This window comes from Lontra canadensis, unplaced genomic scaffold, assembly GCF_010015895.1.
Source record: "Lontra canadensis isolate GAN:19392208 unplaced genomic scaffold, GSC_riverotter_1.0 scaffold90, whole genome shotgun sequence".
In the NCBI taxonomy this organism is placed as follows: Eukaryota; Metazoa; Chordata; class Mammalia; order Carnivora; family Mustelidae; genus Lontra; species Lontra canadensis.
The window spans coordinates 7,404,435-7,423,704 of NW_022631084.1; the positions used below are offsets into that span (position 1 = coordinate 7,404,435).

Genomic DNA, 19,270 nt, shown 5'->3' on the forward strand with positions numbered 1-19,270 from the left:
TTAATACATGTCAATGCATGTTTTAATTTTATGTTTAGTAAGCAAAATAACAAAACTGACTTGTGAACAAGTAAAAAATATATAGTAATATTGTAATAAATTACCATCATTATCTATGGCTGTGTATTATTATTTTTCATGAGATTTTACATTTGGCCTATCCTGAATATTAATCATTACTTAGGATACCTTAAACAAAAATTGAAAGGAGAAATGTCCCTTCTTAAGGTTTTGCATACTTACAGGAAGCTATCCTGATTCACTAACAGCAATACTGTTTTAAACATCAATATTAAAAACTGCAGAGTTGTTGACCTAATGGCAAGTAACTAGAAAGGCTGCTAATGTTAATGTCAATCAGTTAATGCAAACTTGAGGAAGTTTCCTATCACAGACTAAATAAGACAGTCCAGAATAAAAAGTAAGGCATTAAGTAACTCCCACAGAACCCTGTTGTATCTACACCTATGTGAAAGTAAAAACTAAACTCTTGGATATATAGACCAAAAGTAATCTTGCATAGAATTCAGATAATCACCTAGTTGCAGATTCAACTCATTAACTTACCCAGAAACTTCAAGAAGAAGCCCAGTGCTCTGAGAGCTCTTAGTCAAGAGGCATTATGAATAAGCCTTTGGCCATGAGGCAATTAAAAGGCAGTAAGTAGTCCCACAATTTAAAAAAGAAAAATCAAAACAGAAGATAGGGATAATAATTGCTACACACACACACACACACACACACACACACACGAACACACACATCAAATCTTTTCAAGACACCTCTTCACACTACCAGAAAGTCTACATTAAATACCCTTTCTAGTGAGACAGACAGATATTAACAATTTCTAATTTTTAAAATTACAAACTTTAAGTTGTTTTCTTCAACTCTCAGTGCTGAGTGACTCTAATAGCAACTTGAGATTCCCCCCCCCCCCCCCCCCCCCCCCCGCAGATGTCTATGGGGAGCATAAATAACAGCAGCAATACACGTTTTAAAATAGTAAAAAGTTGGGATTTTTGTTTCGTTTGTTTTTTGTCTGTTTAGTTTCTGGTTTATCTTTTGTTACTTGTTTTCTTGGCTAGCAGGAAAAAAAGGCAATTCTACTCACACACTAGAGAAATATTTAATGAAGGAAATAGGTGAAGTCAGTGAAATGCAACACCAGTTCCATTTCATATTTGCAGACAGAGGTGGAAAACTTGTTAATTTTAAAGTCAAGCATCATCTATCCCCTTAGCTTTTGAGCATTCCCTTTTGCGGGGGCAGGGAGTTAAGTATTGCATATACTGCACATAAAAATTCTAGATGTAATTTTATTCCGTGTTAACATTATTGCCATTGCCACTGTCAACAGTGAAATTAATTTTTAAAAACAGGTTCATTTCCAAAGAATGTCTTTTTACATATATGTTACATGATTATTCAAATATTTCACCAACATATTAACTTTCTTACTCTCAATATTCTTGCCCCAAGACAAAAGCTGAACTTTCTCCAGAAACGTTTCCCCACTGGGTGAATTATTCACTTTTGATTTGCTAGCAGAACTGCATTTGTCTCCCAAATGTCTTAATCGTCTCGGAAATCTCGAATAAAATAAAGTAAGAACACATCTTCCGTCATTTCATCTAACACACTCCTGTGTTTTTAAAAGCTGTCAAGTTCCAAAGATAGTTAAAAAAAAAAAAAAAAGAATTCCCTTTAGGTGGACTGTAGAGAAAGGCCCTTTCAAAAAACCAACAGCAAAGGGAAAGAAAAAAAAAAAAAAAACCCACAATCTAGCCAAAGGGTCCGAATGTGACTTTCTCGCGCAGCAGCACACGATGTTGGACAGCAAAGCTGTTACTTGGCAAGGTGGAACTCGGCCGAAAGCGGCTCCAAAGTCGCGTGGCCGGTGCCAGGAATTCAGATTTTGGCAACCCCACCTTCTGCGTCCCTGATACCGATGGACAGACACACGGAGGGAGGGGAAGTAGGAGAAGAGCGAGAGGAAAAAAGGCCGACAGCCGGCAGAGAGACCCACCGAAGGCCGGACGACCCACCCCGGAGACGCGTCCAGACCGCACCGTTCCACAGGAGGAACAAGGAAATCGCCAGTCCCAGCAACGTAGATAAGCAGCAGGGCTCCGCGAGACTGCGGGCAAGTAGGAAAAGAAGGCTGGGGGGGGGGGGGGTGGGGGGGGGGGGGCGCCCCGGAGAAGGGGTGCCAAGGCAGGAAACTGTCCGAAGTTACAAACTATGCACATCGCCAAGACTTTTTTTTTTTTTAAGTGAATTCTCTTACCTTAAGATTTCTATGGCCTCAACTCAGCAATAAAAGGCAATCACAGAAGAATTAAAACAAACAAAATAAAATTATCAGCAGCCCCCAGCTTTCCTGCACGAAAATCCTTTCAAACCATCCCGAACCACATTTCGGGATGTTAAAAAAAAGAAAAAAGAAAAAGAAAAAAAGAAAAAAAAAAAGAAAAGAAAGAAAAAGAAAAAAGAAAGCCTCGCGTCTCGATTTCCGAATAGGTCTCTGATAACTTTGTCCGTCTCTAGGATCTGCTCGCCAGGACCACGCGTTTCAGATTTATTGTCCGCCAACAGTGTATTTTTAAGACCAGAAATGAAGTCTCCTCTCGTCTGGGTGACCCGGGTTTGGTGTGTTTTGGCTTTTTTTTTCCCCCTTCCTAAATGAGCTCGGAGCTATTCCTTCTGGTTCACATCACCTCCCTCTTTTCTCACTTTCTCTTGCTCTTATCAGCCCGATGTGTAATGAAAGTTATCTGAAACCCACTAAAACTTCTTCCACTTCTCTCTCCCAGTTCCAAGGGGGGGAAAACAGGCAGGAGGAGGAGAGTTTGAAAAGGTGGGGGGCCTGGGGAAGCGAGGGGAGCGCTAGCCCCCTTTTAGATCCTCCGCAGCGCCTTCCCCAGTCCAGGACCCTCACGGGATCGTCCCCTTTCGCAACTCCAAGCGCAGCCGCCGGGTTTCTATTTCATGAACTGTCTCTTTAAAGAGGATCTGCTCGGCCATCCAGAAAGAACCCGGGGCGAGGGAGAAAGGGAGCTATCTCCCGCCGCCCAGAGTGATCGGAAGCCAGACGGGCTCCTCTTTCAGTAAATTTTTAAAGTGACAGCAGCCTCCTCTGGCGGGAGAGGTCACAAAAAGGTCGCCAAGACCCAAGTCCTATAGGGACAGACTGATTATGGATACACCATCCCCCTTAAACATGTAGATTTCTCCGGGTAAACAACCAATGGGGAGATCTCGCCAGGCAGGATTTCTTTCCCTTGGGAAATATCCTCTGTTTCGACGTCCTGAAAGCACAAGTGTTGAGAGAGAGAGAGAGAGAGAGAGAGAGAGTGTGTGTGTGTGTGTGTGTGTGTGTGTGTTGTGTTGGAGATGTCGTAGATGGCGGATGGGAGTGAGCGGGTGGATAAGTGCTTTGGGGGGGTGTGAGGGTGTAGGCACCAAAGCTGAGGGTGGGGCTCTGGAGGGAGCAAGAATGAAGTTTAGGGTAAAGAGACACTGGCTCATGCTAAACCTAGTAATTAGTTTAGAAATTCTCAGAAAACAGCAGCCTAACAGTGAAAGTTGACATGTCCATTTCCAGTTTTCTGCTAAGCATCTTTTCTAGTGATTATTACTGAAATTCATACTCTGTTCCCTCTATTATTACAGTTAGGTCAGCTGAAGAACATGCTACTTTTCCAAATCATATTTTTCTTAAAGGAAGTAATTTAAAAATTTGAAACATTTTTTGCATATAACCTGCCCAAATAGCATATTAAGGGCTTGGAGAGATTGACAATTATCTGGTGAGCTTTTGCCATATTCTATGATACCTTAATTAAAACACCATGAATGTCTAAAAGTAGAATTAAGCAGTTTGAGAACTCAGGTTATTTTTAAACTTTTAACATTATAAATGTTGCTTTGGGGGATCAGTACTGTACGGTGATTAATAACTTTTTAATATATATGATCAATTTTTATCAAAACATTTCAGAAACACAACTGGGAGAAAGAATATAGGGAATGCGTGACAGATAAGAGTCTACAAATTTACCTTTAGCCAACCTTGGAAAATTTAGTAAAACCCACCGGTTAAATGGAAATTAAATGTTTTTTTATCACAAAACTCCATTCATAAAAACAAATGAACAAATCCAACTTCTCAGCTCAACAATGGAAAGTGAAGCAAAGTAAGCAAGTCAAGGGACCCTCGAGGGGGAGGGGTGGAGGGAAAGGCTATGGAAAGCGCACTTATGTTAAACTTTATCAGCAAACGGGGACAATGCCAAGTCCCCTTTTTGTTTTCTCCAAGTGCAAACAGACGTGTAAACCTAGTAGATGTATATCTCCCCAAAATGCTGATTTAAAAACAAAAATAGTAACAAAAGGGAGGGATGTGGGAGAGAGAAAATGACAAGAGGTGGTGACTAATTCGTTTCGGTGGCCTGTTATCTGTGACATTGAACTGTTACTTCAGATAATGGCCATTGTTTGAGGGAAAATCGCACAGCAGTGGTAGGTAGGACAGGAAAAATCCTTTGTAAATAACCTAAAACCCGGTCAGATATTCCCATAGAGTTCGGCGCTTGAGAACCTTTAAGAGCCCCGGGTTTGCTGCCATTGATTTCCTGCCCTTCCTCAACTTGCCCATTGTCGGAGCTTTTTTTTTTTTTTTTTTTTTTTTTTTTTAATTTAGCCATAAATTGGACCGGCTCAAGCTATGAGCTGTTCTATTTTCTTCCTGTCAGGATGAGGGATTTGTTTTATGATGCATTGTGTATTAAATACAAGTAATCTGGGGAACCGATTGCTTCAGACAGTGCGGCCTGATCAGGGGGTCTGAGAGCTCAGCGCCCCAATCCCCCACCCCGGCCCCGCGGCCCCCGCCTCCTTGCCCTTTACAAAGCGGCTCTGAAAAGGAGGAAACGTCGGTGGATAAACAAAAGGTCGGGTAGAATCAGTGGAAGGTCCTGGCTAAATTAGGATTTCGTGGAAAGGGCCTCCGAATTTTTTTCCCTTATATTGGGTTTGGGTGGGGGAGGCGGGGCGCTTTCAAGGTCTGAGTACTTGCAGATGCGGCAGGAGGCCGGTAGATGGCGTTGCGCCCCGAATTAAGGCGCTGAGACTGCGGCTTCGGCTCCAACCGCCCAGGTGAACCGGCTACCGCCCGCAAGGCGCGACCCTCCGGCTTTGCCCTGCGCCTAGCGCGTGGGCCCGCCCGCGTTTTCCGAGCTCCTGGCCGAGTGCACCCGGCAGTCCAGACAACGCAGACACCGGCCTGAGCAAGGGCTCGCTGTACGTAAGACATTCACTTCTCCAAACAGAGCCAAAAGAGTAAACGCCTTCTCTCTGAAACCTTGGAAGATTTATCTAGAGAGATGGGGGATTATTTAGCCTCATCATTATTATTTTATTAATATCGTCATCAGTCTTGCTCTCTACTGAATAACTTGTGAGAAAGGCTAAGGGAAATCATCAGAAGGACCCGGGCAAACACTAAATATTAATCTCTCTCCCTAGCCCTCCCTCTCCGCGCCCCCCCCACCATGCCCCCTCTCTTGTTTGATTATATAATAACTTCGTGTAAATACAGAGTCCCCTCACTTTTTCCGGACGACACAGCTGGAAGTTTAAAAGTAGGGTCCTGAAATCCCTGGGTCGTGAGATGGGCCTCATTTCTCATGGAAGGAGCCTCTGGCTGTTTCAAGAACCCCTTAGGAGAAGACCCTGACCCACCTCCTCCCACCAAAAGTGAAACAGAAGAGGAGACCGAGGGCTGGAGAAGACTGCTGCAAGGGGCTTGTTTTTTCTCCCTGGTTAACTTGCTTTCCATCAGGAGGTTTCTAAAACAATAAATAAATACAAGGAGCCAAATACCACCACCAATTCCCTTTATTCCTTGGGATTTCTGGTGAAATCTGTTTACAGTAGTTCCCGGTTACAAATTAATCTGCAAAAGCCGCTGTCTGCTCAGCAGTAATCAGTAACATGCGTGTTCTGCAGTGTTTAGCGCTGCCCTTGAAATGGGCTATTAAAAATAATGGTTTTACTATAATCTCAAACCAACTTTAATTTGCAAACATGTATCAGGACAAATGATCTAAATATTAAGGGAATGGAGTGGAAGAATGTACTAGAACAAATGTATAGCTCTGGGGAAAGCAGAAAATAGAGTGATTCATCAGCAAAGTTTAAAAAGAGAATCATACTTTTAAAACATTTTTTTCCCAGAAGGAATTAAAATGTTTTTTTTTTCTGTCTCATTCTGTTAATTGTTGTTTACCAGGAAAAAGGCACTGGAAAATATGAGGTTCAAGTGTGAGTTGATAGATTTTCTGGGAGCTGTAAAGATCCCCCTTTGGCTGATGGCAGGGCTGAGGTGGGAGAGGTTAATGTGTTTTCTTCCTGGTTTGAAAGGGCATAAACCCTCCTCAGGCCCCTTCCTTCCTCCCCCATCTGTGTGGATTGCAGAATCTTTAAAACGCTCAAAGATTTCCAATAAGGCCACTGGCTCTGCCTTCATTGTGTAACTGTTTATTTAAAATAAGTCAATATATTAGTTAAAGCAGTAAGAAGTTAGTGCTCCAGTATTCAAGTGATTCCCACAAGACTGTAAGCTGATGCCTCTTTTAAGCCTTAAACTTCATGGTTGTCCCAGAAGTAAAAGTTCTGCTAATGGAGACCCTATGGGCATGGTACATTCCAGCACATCATTAAAGGAAAGAAAAGCAGTCCAGCCAAAGCCAGATGAAATAACTGCACTGTCCACTTTTAATAGGCTTCCTGTGGACAAACAGCCCTGTAACACTCTGCAGAGGACAATATTTAAAAACAAGACAACTTGCTGGCAGTTTTCAATACCATAAAGTTAATAAAGTATGTTCCCATTCACCCTGACATTATGTTTTTAGTTTATAGAGGAAGGCACTTTATAACCTCAGCCTAAGTAGAGTTCCCTTAATTCCACAGCTTTGGGTTTCTCGAGGTGGCTAAATATACACTGAAGTCTAAGCCTGACATTTTTGTTTTAACACTTTTTTTTTTTTGGTAGCTTTTCAAGAACATACAAGTGCATTTTTACATTTCTCAAGTGCAGTTTCATTCATGGAGATCCTGTTAAATCTTGTTTCATACAGTTCACATCAAGAAGCATGAAATAATCTGAGAAATTGACATTTGGCCGAACAATAACTGCCTGCTAATTAAATTAGCTTCATGTATAGATATTGATGTGTGTTTAAAAAGAAAATCGATGCTTCCTTTTCCACATGGGAATAGGATTTTGTAAAATTTGACTTAACTGAGACAAAGATAAGAAAAATACATGTCTTTAGGATTCAAGACACTCCCCACTGATTCTCATATAAATATTTTTCCCAATACAGAAACTCCAATTTGTCTCTCTTCTTTCCCTCCAAATTCTTGACCACCTACAAGTTCTTCTCCCAAATCCTTTTACCTGAAGAGTAAGCTTTGTAATGAAGCATAACATCTAGCAAGAGAAACTAGATCAGAAAGCCATGGAATCAAAGGTCATATTTTGTTTAATTTTAGTTTATATGTTTTAATCAGGGAAGTATCTCACAGATGGGCCTCCTAAATTTGAAGGTGAATTCTGTGGTCCTGGGTAGGTAGACCCCAAAAAAACAGTCTAGCACAATAAATTTACAAACAAAAAGGGTTCTGAATGTCTGTAATCACCAACATATATCATCCCTGTTCAGGAAAGATATTTCTGGTCTCACTTGATGGACTTTTTTTTTTTTTTAAATCTATGGGTGTGGGGGAAGAAACTGTTGGGGGAAAAAAAGGAAAAGAAAAAAGGAAATTAAAGGTAAAAAAAAAAAAATGTAAATAAAAAATTTCCCTTGGTCTGGAAATGGGCCCTACTGAAAGCATGTTAATCTCCACCTCAGTAATTTGGTTCTCCAGGAGAAGACAGAAGCCCTGCTGCTGTGCCCTGCACTTCATAAATCACATCTTTATGTGGACAAGGTCAGGGCACCTAACAGCTCAGACATGGGCCTTTGCAGTGGCTCGAGGATTCAGGCATGTTTACTCTCCCGCTTGGCTCTCCGAGGAGTAGTCCAGCACGCTTCTAATTACTTTTGATTATTTTCATTTGCTGGGGTCAGTCTGGCTTGCCAGGACTGCTGGAGGGTTGATTTCCTACAAATCTTGATGTCTTTGTAGGACGGCACTGTGTGCGTTCAGAATTAGCACCCTGTTATTGTCCCTACAGCATGGGATCCTTCATAACAGATACTGTTATATAAAAGTTTCCCCAGTGAATACTTCTTATTTTATTAATTAACTACACGAGCATTATCACCTATCTGATCTTTAAAAGAAAAAAAATTGCAGATGACTTGCTTACCAGTTGAGTGTTTTATAGTATATTTGGCCAGAAGGAAAGTGAATTTCTTTTTCTTTCTTTCTTTCTTTTTTTTTTTTTTTTTGCTTTGACTTTAAATATATTTAGTAATGACTAGCAGCTCTTTGGAAACTAAGATGAAATACTTTGCTGAGACAACAGCTCTAGTGAATAAATTACTATAGTCAGAGATTTATTTCCTAAACTCCAATTAAGACTGCCATATTTAAAATATTTTTTGTTGGGCTATTTTGATGTATTTCAGGCCTAAGCTATTATGCTGAGTGGTTATTTTGTGTGTAAAGCACAACAACAAAAAATTTATACCAAGTTTAAATGAAAACACTGTTATAAAAACTTGAATAAAATATAGTAAAATTTTGGTAGAGAGAGAGACAAAACACCATTATTTTTCTCTTCTTTATCCACCCAAAAAAGAAATGGTTAATGATCTGATGTGTATACATTGAAATATGCCTTAAAAATGATGAACAAATAAACATTCACAAAAACTGAAAAACAGATATTCACCAAGGAACATATAACACATCAATCTGGTTGTTCGGAAAATAAGCATTGTAGATCACTGAGTGAAAAATTACTATTATATTTTCTTTTTATAGACAATAACTTGGATCATGATTATAATTAGTCTCAAAAAGCCAAATCCCTCATTCTTCCTAACTTTTTAGCTCAAAGAATGAAATGCTCTTAGCCTTAACCTCAACTCTTTTAAGAATTTACTTCTTTTAATTATTTTATTAATTTTAATTAATTCAATCTTTCAAGACATTATTTAGCACATTACACAATAACTTTAGGGTCAGCTTCTTCCCTGAGGCTATAAGAACACCATTCCAATGTGCTTTTAGACTCACAGTTTTGTGGGGAAAGTGAGTTGGAAGACATTATCTACTCCTTTCTCCACTCATAGCTATGTGTCTGTGGGTAAGTCACTTAACCTTTGAGTTGGTTTCCATGAAAGTTTCATAATATCAGCCCAACAGGAGTGTTGGGAAAATAAACTGGGTAATGTGAGTATGAACTACTCTGAGTTCATGGGAACAAGTCAAAATACTGTACGTTTTGCAGTATTGGTGTTGGGATACTGGGTTGGAATAGACTTACATACACATGCAGTGAGGAAAACAGTCTAATCTGTATTTTGAGGAATGGCAAAATATAAGTATTTTTCTATCCTCTTTCTTCCATTTCAATGCCAGTTGCCCTAATCCTTACCCTGACCTATGGAACAGAAGAATTTGAAGAAAAATGTTTTTCCTCTCTCAAGCTGTGGTACCCCCAAAGATGTCTGTCTCTGTTTGGCTTGCAGCTGAGTTCGTTCTCCACCCCCACCCCCACCCCCGCTCCCCCACTGTATTCTCTGCCAATCAGTGAGAGAGCTCTGAGGCAGAGGGAAAATGCCATTGAGATTCAAGATCCCTAAAGACCAGGTTAGGCAGCCACGCACACACGTACACACACCCAAACACACACACATCTAGATTAGTTTTAGGTCAATGTTTATTACCAAGGCCAGGAAATTTATTCTCTCCTGTGTCCTCTGGTGGGCTCTGAGTGCCAGAATAGCAAAGATTGGGTCTATCTTATTTGCATTTATTGCCCAGAGCCCAACTCAACACCAGGCATACAGTAGGTATTCAGTAGATGTTTGCTGAAAAAATATACCAGGACCTTTCTTGATTTTCATTCCCACCTAGCTTGGAAGCCCAGCTTGAATGCCTGTTAGCTCTTGTCTGAATTACTGCAATGACCTCCTAAAAGATCATCTGACCACAGCTTATCTTCCCACCAGTTTATGCTCAATGCTGTTCATCTTCCCAAGTATCAGCTATTAATCACTCCCCTGTTTAAAATTCTTCAGTGGGTTTCAGTTGTCTAATGCAGTATAAACTCATCCCATTTTTGAAAATTATATAAAGCCATATATGAAAATCACGTAGAATCATGTATGGTGCCTAGCATATGGTCAATAAAAAGTTATTATTATTGATATTACTGAAATAATTGTTATTATAATCATTACCTTCCTCAGCCTACAAGTCATTTTGCTTTGATTGTCTTGGATAAAATCTTATCTGCCCAAAGACCCCTCCATTTTATGCCCTGTGATTCCCACCAACCAAGTTTGACCTTTTCATCATTCACCCCAAATCATCTGTGCTTCCCTCCTGGTTTATATCCAGTTCTATCTTACCTTACAGTAGTATCTCTAATGTTCCTCAGTGTTCATTATTAAAATCATCAAAAACCCTCCTGAAGGGTCATTATAAGATTCATCAAGATAGAATCAAGTTTTATTCATGCTGACATCTTCAGCAGCTTCTTTTCATAATGGGCTGAAACCACCTCTGAACTTTCCTTGCAAGTGTGAATTAAGCATAGCTAGATGTATGAGGAATTGCTACATTTACTATCCAAGACAACTGGACTACTTAACATTGTTCCCCATGGGAATCAACTGATGAACTGATAAGTCTCTTTTAGGGAATTTTAAGATAGAAATTCCTACCACTGCTATTTTACCTACTTCATTGCTCCCCATCACTCAGATGTCTGTTTCTGTACCATCTGCCCTTTACCTGAGTGCCAACCTGGACAACATCTTGGACTTTTTCCTTTCCCTTATCCCCAGTAAACAGTCATTGGCTTGGTCAGTCTGTTCAGTTGTTTCCATGGGTCCTTCACCTTCCCACTGGCACTGGCCTGCTGGAGGCCCTTGTCATTGTAGGCCGGAATTTTGTGACATCTTTATACCAAAAATACGCCTTCCTGGAATAATGAAGTTATAAAAATGTTCTACCTTTAAAAACAAAAAAGGTAGAAAACAAAGAAAAAACATGCTAATAAAGATTCCAATGGACCCTATTCTGCTAGAGAAAAAAAGCCCCTAATCCCAAATACAATCTCCTCTCTAATTTGGTTCAAATTTATCTTTCTCAGCCCATTTCCTGATTATTCCCTCTAAACAAATCTTCAGCTCTGGTTAAAGCTAAGGATGTAAGCAGAATCATTTGGTCCTTTAACTGTGTTCATGTGGGCTCTTCATGTTTCTTTGATAGTCACAGCATTCAGGAGATGAAACAATAGCAATAATAATTCTATTTGTCAAGCTCATACACAGCGCTCTAGACACCCTTCCTTGAAATTCTTACAGTACTCATTATTAAAATCATTCACTGGTCAGTCCTCATATTTAGGGTCATTTGGAATATTTTTGTTATTTGCCAATCTACCTATAGGCTGTTTAATGGCAAGAAACACCCTACACACCAGCATTTTCTAATCAGTGACTGGTTAACAGGTACTCCCTGGAAATGTGTTCTATGGTTAAATAAGGTGATAACTCCCATTGGGGCTTCACAATGAACACCAACATGGTAAATGCTCTAAGACTCTAAAAGCTTCAGTAAAGAAACCTTTTGACTTGTTTAATGGGGCATCAACAAAAATATTTAAACACAAATGGAAAGCCCCTTGCCCTTTCCACTGGGACACGTAAGGGAAATAATTTTATGTTACTTTGCATCCGTTTCAGCAAAGTATAAACTTATTCTTCTAAATATTTTTTCTATCCGTTGACTATTTTTAACTCTTGATCAAAAATGTTACTTCAAAATTGTAATAGAGGAAAAGACACAAAAACCAAGGCTCAACTTTTCATTCAAACTGAAAGCATCTGAAAAGTCTATCAAGCTCCCAAGAGAAGTAGGTTATCAGTAAACTCTAGCCAATTGATCCTCGCCCTGTGAACTGCTCTAATTGTATTTGAGAGTATGGTACTGAGAGCCTTCCAGAGGAATGTGTGTAATCTCATTTTGAAATCAACCCACTCTTTCCTATCCTCTTCCATTACAAGCTCTCCTCAAGCATAGATTTTACTATGGGCATATTTACACACACTGTTTTACATTATTTAGGCTTTTCTTAATAAGATTTGGCATTATTGGGGCGCCTGGGTGGCTCAGTGGGTTAAAGCCTCTGCCTTCGGCTCAGGTCATGATTCCAGGGTCTTGGGATCGAGCCCCGCATGGGGCTCTCTGCTCAGCAGGGAGCCTGCTTCCCCTCCTCTCTCTCTGCCTGCCTCTGTCTACTTGTGAGCTCTCTCTCTGTCAAATAAATAAATAAAATCTTTAAAAAAAAAAAAAATTAAAAAAAAAAAAAAAAAAAAAAAAAAAAAAAAAAAGATTTGGCATTATCTAGATCTGTACTTCCCCAGGAGGGGGAAACAAAAAAAGCAGCAAGTCAATCTCATTCTAAGAATCCCTGAATTAAATGTTTAAGAATTTGCCTTTTTTCTAGTTTTTGGTATTGGATTCATGTGTTGTGCCTGCAGATGGCTGCCTAGCCACTAAACTAAGTGGACATTAAATCAGATGGCATACAAAATTACTGGAATTTGATCTTTAGATAAACCACAAACCTTGATGAACTAACGTTGTTCCAGATGAATTAACTCATCATCCTGAGGAACAGAACATTTCACAGGAGCGACCACACAATCTTCTTTGTAAAGAACACTAATGACTATGATTAGTTTGTCATCTATTGGAAATGCTTGCTTTCTAACTAGAGAGGCATACACCGAACAGGGAGTTCTGGCCCCAGAATTAACACTCCACTCCAAAGCTTTGACAGTGTGTGCTGATTTTATGACATGTTTGTTACAGAATTATTAAGAAACAATAGGCTAAGTTCTTATCAATGATTTAGTGAAACATTTGTCTTTCTCTATGTTGGAAATTCTCAAATTCCATTTTATTACATCAATGGCCACAGCCAGACACTTTAACAATAAAAAAATTAAAAGAGCCTGGAAAGTGTGTTGGGCTTACAATTCATTGAATGGGTGTCACTCTTTTGAAACATATCAAAGGTAAAATGTCAAATATTCCAACAGTTGGTTAAAGTACCAATAAAATCCCAGTATCAGTATGAATATATGGACATTGATTTCAGCCATGGTTTTAAAAATATCTTCTGTAAATTTTGTTGAGTCAATCTTCAGCATCAAATAAAATCCTAATATATCCTGTCTATAAACTCCAGAATTAAGTACTAGTCAACTTCCAAGATGCAGATTCTCAAAGGTATTTGTGTTTTGATATGTAGTTCTTGGCTGGAAAACAAATCCAGGCTTGCTAATGCAGTGCCCTACAACTAGAATGGAGAATGCCAGAAGGGACGTGAATGGAAATACTTAAAGAGGAAAGAAAAGTATGCACACTGATTCACACATAATTTCTATCCCCATACGATCTGGACTATAAATTTACAAATAAAACATGGAACCCAGTCATAAGATGGAGAAAATTGAAATTATGAGCCTAGGAAGGTAAGATTGAAATGACTACAGATTTTAAATTTTAAACTCATGCTTTTGTGTAATACCACATTGCATCTTATACACTTTTATATTTCTCCGCCCCACTTCCACTCTTATAAGAAGCTAGCAAAGTTCATATGTCCTCAAAAAATGGGTAGATGAACCAAATTGAAATGATTCACTAAATACTCTGGCTATGTAATGTGTTTATATTAATTTTGTGGGTTTTGTTGTTTCTGCAGAAAGTATCATAATAAATGTGTATCATTTCCTATGCATATCTCCTTGGTAATCAATTCTGAACTATTTCAGGAAAGTCATTTGAAGTCTTTACAAAATATATTTTGCTTAATTTTAATCTTGGGAAAGTATCGTGATGTTGTAACATATACATATTCAAGTTACTGATGTTCAACTACTGTGAAGAGAAAGAAAGGGAAGAGGAAGAGAGAGAAGAAGGGATTTTGAGAAAGAGAGAGAGAGAGAGAAAGACTGAATGATCTTTTATCCAGAAAAGAGAATGAGGTGGAGACATGAATCATCTGTTCTCCCAGTAGGAATCAGGCATCAAATGCCTTTTGTGATGAATATCTTGTTGTGTTGAGTGTGTAATTCTCACATTTAGAGATATACACTTCTCACACATGCAGTATCTGAATGCAAATACTATACATCACTTTCTCTGACACTCAACCAAAGCCAAGGTGACTCATATCAACACTGGTGGTTTAAGGGCTGAGCAAGGGAAATTTGGATTACACCTGATTTCCAATTACTTGCTCACTGCAGAATATAAGCCCTCAATAAAATGTAAACTGATTGAATTTGGTTTAGGTTTTAAAAAATATTTCATAGCAGTGACAAAATAAGTAATCAAGACAAATAAATGAATGTATCCTCTATCCACAGTATTTGGGGAGGGCAATGCAACATTTCTTTCCTAATTCTTCCCTGTCCCACCAGATTTTGCTTAATGTTGTCCAGGTGATATGGTGGATCCTGCAGGATTCACATGACCCAGCTGTTAAATCACTCACACCCAGGATGTGTTGTTAACAGTCTGTTTTTGCAAATAACCTGCCTCTTGTATCCTTTAGTAGGGAAGGTGATGGACTGAATGCGGTAAGCTGCCTGAATGAAGCAAGAAGATCTTCTTCCCAGGGCTCAGTAGACCACAGGCTCCCTCCCTGTGAACCTGAGCTCACTCGGGCTCATGAGCCCTCAGTCTCATCTATGGTTTCCGACTAAGCTGTAGCACTCTGATGTGGGAGGTTGCGACGGACTCTTCATCTAGGTATATGATACTGAGACAGTTGCTTAAACTTCTTGATGCAGTCTTTAAAATTATAATAATGGCCCCTATATCATAGGTTATCAGGATTAAACTGGAGATAATGTATATAAAGAACTTAGTATATTGGGGCACCTGGGTGGCATAGTCGCTTGGCCATCTGACTCTTGCTTTCGGCTCAGGTCTGATCTCAGGGTTGTGAGACTGAGCCCCACGTTGGGCTCCATGCTTAGTGCAGAGTTGGCTTAGGTTTCTCTCTCCCTCTCCCTCTTCCTCTCCTCTCCCACACACCCTCCCCTGGCTCATGCTCTTGCTCTCTCTCTCAAAAAATAAATAAAACCTTAAAAAATTACTTAGCATAATGCCTGGTGCAGAGCAGAGACCCATGAGGAGGAAAGGCAGTGTAGTGATTAAAACTGCAGACTAGATTTAAATCACAGCTTCACTATGTGCTAGGCAAGTGACATGTGTCTCAGCTTCCTCATCTGTAAATGAAGATAATAATAGTATCTCATAGGGCTATTGAGAGGATGAAATAAAATAATCCACGCATAGCACTTAGCTCAGCACATAGCATGTAAGCACCTAATAAACATTAGCTATCATTAAAAGGAGTCCTAACTATAAAATAGTTATCCGCTATATAAATGCCTTCTATGGTTTCTTCTTCTCAGACATCCTCACATTCTAAGACAAACGTTTCTTCTCCTATTTTTTGCCACTCAGGTAGAGGTTGTTTCAGAGAAACAGAAATGGAAACACAGAGCACCAGAGAATAACCAAAAGAAGCAATACGAATAAACACTCATTATGGTCCCTAACATTAAATTAAGCTTCCCGATGCTAGTGAGGAGAAGTATTTCCTAAGAGAAGAGTGTCTTGGAGATAGGTGAAAGAAGGCACATGAAGAGAAACAGGAGTCTTCATGATTCTACTGGAAGTCACACATGTTTTTACAGTAAACCTTGAACAGAAATAAGTTTGAATTACAGTTCAGTCATAAGTTGAACTAAGCTACTGAACAAAACAGTTCTTCAAAATGTGGGGGAAATGGGACATGAAGCATTTAAAGGAAAGGAAAGAAGATATGCAGAGTGAGACGCTGGTGTGAAATGCAGAGCATCAGAGTCGAGGGAGTGCCGTCTGCGGCATGAAAATCTGTTCTGTTGGCTGGGGCCACAAATGTGAGTGAGAGGCCATCGGAAATGTATCTCCAAAGCTGGTCAGATCTTCAGATGACCACAGCCACCATCTTCACTGCAACCTGATGAGACCCTGGGCCAGAACCACCCAGCTAGCTAAGCAGCTTCTGATGTCCTAAACCATAGGAACTGAAAATCATGACTGTTTAGTATTGTTTTGAGCCACGAAGTTTGGGAGTAACTTATTATGCAGCAACAGATACAAAATACAGCAGCCAAAGCTCTTTGGTGGATATGGAGAATTCAGTGGCCTGACCTTCAGTCATCAGGGCATTAAGGCCTGTGAAGGAGCACCCCAAGCCTGCACTTGGCCCCAGTGGGCTGTAGCTCCAAAGGGACACTTTCACGCTCTCATCTAACAATACCCACTTCCATTTCTGCTCATGAACTGTTGCTCAATATTCTCATTAGGACTCCCTAGAAGCCATAAAATTAAGAAGCATTAGTGGCTAAGACTTGATAAGGCCTAATTATGGAATGCTTTCCAAAGACTATTGGACTTTAGGCTATATTGGATTGAAAACAGAAGAAGGCAGTCACGACAAGTTTCAGAGTGGTGACATTATGGCAAGATTTCGGAAAGTTTTGTGTTCTGTCTCCAGAGCCATCACATAGGACATCATGGTTTGGGAACATGTACCAGACGAGGGTTAGCTGCTTTGCAAATTCAGACTAATGTTTGTTATCTTTATAAAAGGACTAAGATGTTGATCTTTGAACAAAGAAGTGTCTTGCTAAGCTGTTTACCAGGAGTTGCCCCCAGTTCCAGCCCAAAGCTAGGAGAAAGGCAATACAAACATATCAGTATCAAATGCATAATGAAAAAGAACACTAGCAATTTCTTTCTCTCCCCTTCCGCCCTCCTCATGGACTAGGACCTTGCCCCTTGCCTGAGGTAGCAGGACCTCTCCTAGGAGCTACAACCACTTCTGATAAAGTGGCTGCTGGCTGCCATTCCCAGAGGCTCCCAGAGAGATTGCCAGGTTTGCCTAAGTACCAAGCAAACTATATCAGACGGGACACAGAGCATAGTAGGGATACCCATTATCCTTTCCAAGGGATATACTTTCCACTTAAATTAATTAAGTCACTAAGGTTACAAAACCATGAAAGGGCATGACAAGTAAAATTATCACCATAATAAAACTGAGAAAGGAGATGCAGACATTAGAGAACTTGCCCGAGGTCCCAGTGCTAGTAAGTGCTGACCCTGTAGCTAGAAAACAGAACTTTTTGATTCTTAGCAAATGCTTTTCCCATAGCGCTAGTGGTTCTCCACCTATCTCAGCAAAGAGGCTGGATTTATCTATATATTTTTTTTCTCTCTTCCAGAAAATCTGTTAATTTTATTTATCACTCCACTTCACTTTGATATTTCCTTGTGGTTTTCATTTTTAAACATTTTCTTTGAAGTTTTTCTAATTACAAAAATAATATATGTTTGTTTTGCTAATCAAACAACACAACACAAAGGTGTTTCACTTTTCAGAGGCAATCAATATTCAGTCCAGTTTGTTTTCTTGTGGTATATTGTACATAGCAGTCTACAACTTCCTTTTTTGAATGTGGGAATAGATCACAATCTCTAAGTTAGGAAGTCTATGTCTAATTTGAAGTTCTTTTTCTAATTGCTGTATGCATAAAAAAGACCACATGTACACACACACACACACACACACACACACACACACACATTTTGCATGAACTCTTGGGTTTCAGAATAACTCTGGAATGTCTCCTCTATCACAAACCATGCTCTCCAATGCCTTGGCTCTTGATTCACAGTTGAAAATAACCAAGCTAAACATGCTGCAGGGTAAGGTTTAGAAACCAAAGGAAATAAAAAATTAATATAAACCACTGTCCCTGCTGTTCAGGCCCATGCAATCTATCCAGAGAGACAAGACTAAGCTACTTGAAAGAACAGCAAATAGCATAAGATTGTAAGTCATTAAGTACTAAATTATGTGGCTCAAATGATAAGTGCTACAGAGATTCAGACAGGAGAGAGATGTGTGAAGGCTGGCATGCGAGAGAAGCTTTATGGGACAAGTGAGACTTGTACTCATTCAAAGTCTGGCCAAAAGTGGAAAAGAGTATTTCTGGGGATTTTACTATGTGCTGGACATAAGCTAAATGTATTTTCAATGTTTGCTTCATTGCTTTGATAAAACCCAGAATCTCTATTGTTCCTCAGGTGTATAAAATCATCCCTATACATTTTTAAAATATGATTATAGTATCTTAGGTATGTGTATACTCATGTGTGTGCTTTAAGCGAAGATTAATTTTCTTGACGGATTCAAATGTACCAGGCAGATTTATGCTCAGTGCTGGGTGAATCTGTTAACATAAATTAGAGTAACATTGAAAAATAATTGTTCTGGTAAAAATCTAAAAGCAATAGATGACTCATGAAATTTCTAGGGTAATTTTTTATTAACCTAAGAATAACTGGTAACATCCTTAAAGTACATATCCAGGTATAATGCTTTGTAGGTAAGCTAGACATATCTGATTTCAGAGAATGGGGTTTCCCATATTCTTGAACAACGAAAGACGCAGTCTATGTCATAGTCAACCTATTTGCAATAGTAATTATAACAATAACAAAAATCATGAAACCCTTCCAAATTATAAGCATAATGCCTAAATACATATGCTCATTGCTGTTTTATGTGTGTGTGTGTGTGTGCGTGTGTGTGTGTGTGTGTTGTGATCCCTTTAAAATCAACCCATGGATTTAACTTTTTTGTAAATTGTTTTTTATTATAAATCTTTTTTTAAGACTTACTGATTTATTAGAGAAAGAGAGAGAAGAGGAAAGGGCAGATGGAGCGAATCTTTCAAGCAAATTCCCTGCTGAATGCGGAGCCCCACACAGGACTCAATCTCAGGACCCTAAGATCATGACCCGCACCAACACCAAGAGTTGGATGCTCAACCAACTGAGCCACCCAGGCCCCCAATATCCATCATTTCTTTTAAAGCAAGTGTCTTTAAATATTTTTTTTTTCTGACATCAGTCAGTCTAGTTAATTTTACTC

At 39.4% G+C, this 19,270-nt stretch overlaps 1 protein-coding gene and 1 long non-coding RNA gene across 17 annotated transcripts in view; one reads left to right on the plus strand and one right to left on the minus strand.

The window, feature by feature from the left end:
* The window catches only part of MECOM (MDS1 and EVI1 complex locus), a 540,895-nt gene that overhangs the window by 60,635 nt on the left and 460,990 nt on the right, over positions 1–19,270 (minus strand). Inside the window, exon 1 of one of the 16 annotated variants that reach the window (XM_032836123.1) lies at positions 5,081–5,171. The exons of 10 other annotated variants lie outside the window; for them this stretch is intronic. The gene's annotated coding sequence lies outside the window, so the exon portion shown is untranslated. Of the gene's footprint in view, positions 1–1,461; positions 1,574–2,029; positions 2,124–2,290; positions 3,288–5,076; positions 5,172–19,270 lie in introns of those variants that run through there. 5 more of the 16 variants (XM_032836124.1, XM_032836117.1, XM_032836119.1 and 2 more) reach the window with 5 other exon arrangements.
* On the plus strand, positions 5,245–14,896 carry LOC116854343. Its single transcript, XR_004380135.1, has 3 exons — positions 5,245–5,308; positions 7,475–7,541; positions 14,828–14,896. It is a non-coding gene; the product is annotated as an uncharacterized LOC116854343 (long non-coding RNA).